Here is a 4,900-nt window from a genome sequence, read left to right as displayed (position 1 = left end):
TAGACACATGGAAAATGTTGCAGGTGACTAGCAGAAGAAATCTCTACGCTTACTTTGCATTGGTATGTCTTTGTAATAAATGTAGTTGAAAAAACTCCCTGTTGACGTTTTGAAAAACTGACTAATAATGCACACAAAATCTCCAGTGTCACTCTTCATGAAAAAGTCTCTTTTTTTCTTCTCCCCTTTGATTTTCCTTTTTTGGGTACCACCTGTCTTCTTCCATCAAGTGGGAAGACAGAATAAAAAAAGCAAAACCCAGAATGAAAGCCCAAGCCAATGAAACCAGTTACTTCTGCATCTAAACAAAGTGCTATTTGCAACAGTCAGTGGCTGGTTCTAACTTAGATAATCCAAAGTAGGTCACCTTTATAGTCTTCCACACTGTCCAACTTAGTAACTCAGAAGGATAATAATACAATTTTTAGTTAATGAGACAACATCAGAAAAAAGAACTGCAGGAAGCTGTTAACTGCAATATCGCCTTACTGAAGACAGAATGCCACATGGCAAGAACAGATGGGTAATCCTTCCGTGATTATCCTCAACCACTGGCTGAAAGACAAAACTGTCACAACGCTGAGGGCTGTATATAAAGTACATATACATGACATTTCCCCTCATTGGTAGTAAAAGGTTATATATGCTAAGAGATTATAAAGAAAAAGGGACACTTTAATGTGATGGCGAAGGGAATAATTCTTCCATTTTCCTTCACTTCCTGAAGTGGAGCATATGCCAAGGTCATGAACTAAATTTATCTCTCAGAAGAAAAATAATATATATTCCACATATGTATTACATATTTTATATAAACTGAACATAGAAAAGTACCTGTTTTTATTGTCTTTGACTACATTGACCCAGAAGTGAAAAATAAGTATTATTTATATTGCTAATTTATAGATATTGTTACCAGAATGAAACGGTGTTAAAAATTTGGCTTTTGCATATACATTGACACCAGAGTTTGCGTTTGCAAACTATTAAGTCGCAAAATGGAACAAGAGTGGGTCAAGAATGGCTTGCTGGAATCTCAAGTTTTACAAACCCACCAGAACTAAAGGCGTTTCTTGCACACAATGGTCACATCTCCATTGACTTCAGTTCTGCCAATGCATGCTAAGAGAGAACCTGGCTTTTGTAACCCACTTGGAGAGCAGCTAGATGTAAAATGAGTACATAGCAAGGAATCTTGGGGGTTTGTTTGTTTATGAAAAGAAGAGATGGAATAGTGAATATTCGTGGTACAGTATACCTGAGTGGTGAAGACTATACATGTAAACCATACAATGACTGAATTGGAGAACATAGGCTAAGTTAATGACGGTGCTGTGGTTCCAGAAAAATCAAGATACATTTCCCCGACCTTTAAAGTATAGCAAGACACCAGTGTTTAAAAACAAAAAGCAATGACTTGGGAACTTGTTGCAGGGCAGACACTAAACTGCGCTCCGAGATGGTGAAATTTTTATCAGCCTCTCAAAGAGTAATTCCCTACCCTGTTTTGCTCTTTCAGATTTGACGTGTAGACCAGTAAGACTGTCAGCCTCCCAGGGAAAAGGTATATGTCCTCCATATGCACAACGCTTCACTAAAATGATTAGGGGTGGTATGTTGTTCCTGCTAGTTATTGAAGGAAAAGAAGAAAAAGAATTTGCCACTTCAGGGGAGAAGCCCAAACCTCAGGAAGATACCTCTACTGCTACTGCAGATTACTCATAAAACACTGCTCTATTTTCAATCTTTTCTATTCCTCAGGCGCATTCCTTAGGTATTATGATTTTTTTAAATTATAGGAATATATACAAATTTTCTAATTGTTCTGCATTCTTCACAGATTTTAAGATTGAGTATATTAGAGATACCTATCCTTAGACAAATCAGTTCATTCCCAGATACGCCTTTTTCCCCTTCACCCTGATAACATATATCTGAAATCTAAATTTTGATGTGATAGGGACATGACTGTTTTTAAGAAAAATGCAAATCTTCACTCTGAAATAACTTAGTCTTTCACCGATTACAGAATGTGCTTCTAAACCGCCTATGAGTCAGCCTGTGAGTTGGAGTTCAGATAAGCCTGTAGTGTTTGTTCACCAGATGGACTGTAAGCTCTTCAAAGTAGAGGAAAGGGTATTGCTTATTAACATTACTCTAAACTTCATTTATTTCTTTGTAGAAAGTCTGGTTACTTGGTTCAATTTTAGACTATGTCTACACTGTAAGGAGGTGAAAATGTATTTTTATAACAGGATAGGTAAATCTAGCAAAGTAGATCAGAGTAAAAATTTTACTGGAACGGAATATGGTTCTTTCTTTACATCGTTCTAAGTAGCCAAGATTGATACCCACCTCCTTTCAAACACACCCAGGCTGAACTTACATACCTACGCGGAGGTAAAAAATATTTAAGCCAATTATCTGTTAGGATTTTAGAGCAAATTAGCCAAGTCACATTAGCTTGCTTAAAAACCATCTCTTTGACAGTTAAGTGCAACCATCAGAATACTTATCTATTAAGAATCAAATCTGGTTTTTCTCTTACATACTTTGTGCTAGGTACTAACAGGCTCATGTAACATGGGCAACATCAGGAATTTTCAGAGTGGTAACTCTCTCAAATGTCCTCCGTGTAGCCAGATTAAATATTTTCTGATGCAAGATAAATCACTTGAGCTGCCATTATTCATGAATGTGATAATAAGAAAAGTCCATTTTATGGTTTTAACTCTTATGTAATTTCTGATTTTAGTTTGTTCTTAGGGTTTGTACAGTTCAGTTTTTAATTATTTTTTTTCCATCTTCAAATTCTCAAGAATCACAGCCTGCCCTTTTTACTTCTCAGTTTGAATCAGCACAAGAAAAAATAATTAGTTAAATTATCCTCCTTCTTACTTCTATTTGGCTGTTTTCTTTAGCAACAGAAGAAGGATGTTTTGAGCGGTTAGTGGTCATTGGTCATAGCACGGTTTTAAAAATGAATGCCATACCTACTGCACTCTCCTTTCCAGATTTAACATAATCTCTATAAATACAGGGAAAGGAGGCTGCTGTCAGAGAGGAAGCCTGCTCCTCTCCCTGCTCCGCTTTTTCACTCAGTGCAGAAGTGTCTCATGCTGAGACTCCCACCCATAGACAGGGCTGACTTCACACTGAAGACTCAGATCTTTATGGCCTATAAATTATTTTGGTTTGGATACAAATCTTCTCTCCAGATGTGCTTTCAGTAGGACACACGTGAGACTGAGCATGCACTGCTGTTCCTCACTGCCTTATCAGTCACCATAATTATATACAGAGATTAGGAAAATCCACAGACATTTTCTGATATAAAAATTGCCCCTGAAAATCTGGAGGACATTTTCCAATAGGTCATAAAAATTGTGAGGAACATGGATCACAGTTTGGTCCTAATTACTGCTGTGCTCCTTTTATAGAGAGCAGTGTTGCCCTGTGCTAAAACATTGCCTGGCTTGAATGTTGCTTTTAGGGCTTTTAGCCATTTTAGGGCATCAGTTTGAATGTGTCTCCCATTTCACAATGAGGTACGCAGGATCAGAATCCGGCCCTGAGGTCTGTGGCTCTTCAGAGCTCTTGGTGATTTGGCCTGTTCAAAGTCTGGTTTTATTGACTCCTTGAGCACCTCCTGCTCTCTAAAAGCCCAAGGGAAGGCTGCATGGGGCAACCACGTGCTAAGACCACGACTTCCTTTTGAAAAGGAAGGCACTTAATCCCAAGTGGAAGACACTTTTATCTAGTATTTGTCAGCAGATTTGCTTGAGTGCTGTACGGACTCTGTCAGAATATTCAAGAACACTTTGAATCTTTTTAGTTTTTTTGTTCGAACAGCTCACTTCACTGTACCGTGTGACCAGCAGATCTGATGCATGTGCAACTGGTGCGGAAGCCTGTCACTGTCAAAATTTGTTATCACGGGCTCTCTGCCCATAAAGAGCGGTTCGCCATCACCACAGATGGCAAAATGGAGGCTGTCCCATTGCATGAACTGAAGGTCAGCCAGACGATGCTCAGCCTTCACACAGAAAGAAGCCTTTCCGTGCTGACTTTCCTGGAAGTTACTAATGATGTATTTTGACCTCTCTGTTTAGAGACAACTTGAAGTCAGCGATGATACTCTGACTGTGACCCTGTTTGAAACTGCATGTGTGCATTTGGGCCTGATTCAGATCTCACTACTCTGTACATGAGGAGTAACTGCATTGAGTCGATGGTTTTACACCAGGATAGAGTTGCTATGAAGTGAGTATCCAACAGCGTCAGCGGACAGTACAGGACCAAAGAGCCCAGGAACCGCCATGTATGGAACAACACCTTGCTTCTTTTTCTCGAGGATACAATTTCCCACTGGAGACTCAAAATTCATGTGTTAGGAACAACAGATTATTTATTCCTAAACCTCATTCTTCCATCAGATCACAAGATTATTATTAAAAATTAATTGAATATTAGAAAGCCTATTTGTCCAGTCACGTACACCTCTGTAAAGCTAAATACTTGTACAATGCTTCTTACCACTAACCTGCTGCGTACTTCATCTGCTTCTGTAACACTGCAACAAAAGATACATCCTGTGAAATTTTACTTGTAGCCTCACTGGATCATGAGAAATATTCCCTTAATAAAGGATGTCTCTGAATCTTACTAATTGTTTCATTGTTCTTCAGATCAGAAACTAAAGCACTTCCAATGCAAACAAAATCTTGCTGGTCTGTGCAAATCCTACTTGGCTGTCATTTAGAAAAAGCAACTGTCCTTATCAGAAGATATTATTTTTCACCTTTGGATTTGGTTTGTAAAGTAGAATTAGGCTTACAAAAAGAGGCACTGTGCGGGCAGATTAAAAAAACTCCCTACTTCACTACTATTGTCAGATAAT

General features: G+C 38.5%; 1 long non-coding RNA gene across 1 annotated transcript; it reads left to right on the top strand.

The window, feature by feature from the left end:
* The first annotated feature begins 1,517 nt into the window (after positions 1-1,517).
* LOC109279521 lies at positions 1,518-4,662 on the top strand. The gene is made up of 2 exons (XR_002086216.1): positions 1,518-1,564; positions 4,113-4,662. It is a non-coding gene; the product is annotated as an uncharacterized LOC109279521 (long non-coding RNA).
* Positions 4,663-4,900: the final 238 nt, after the last annotated feature.

This window comes from Aptenodytes forsteri, unplaced genomic scaffold, assembly GCF_000699145.1.
Source record: "Aptenodytes forsteri isolate BGI_AS27 unplaced genomic scaffold, ASM69914v1 Scaffold84, whole genome shotgun sequence".
In the NCBI taxonomy this organism is placed as follows: domain Eukaryota; kingdom Metazoa; phylum Chordata; class Aves; order Sphenisciformes; family Spheniscidae; genus Aptenodytes; species Aptenodytes forsteri.
Note: the sequence above shows the minus strand (reverse complement) of the source record. Positions and strands in the feature narration are given on the sequence as shown.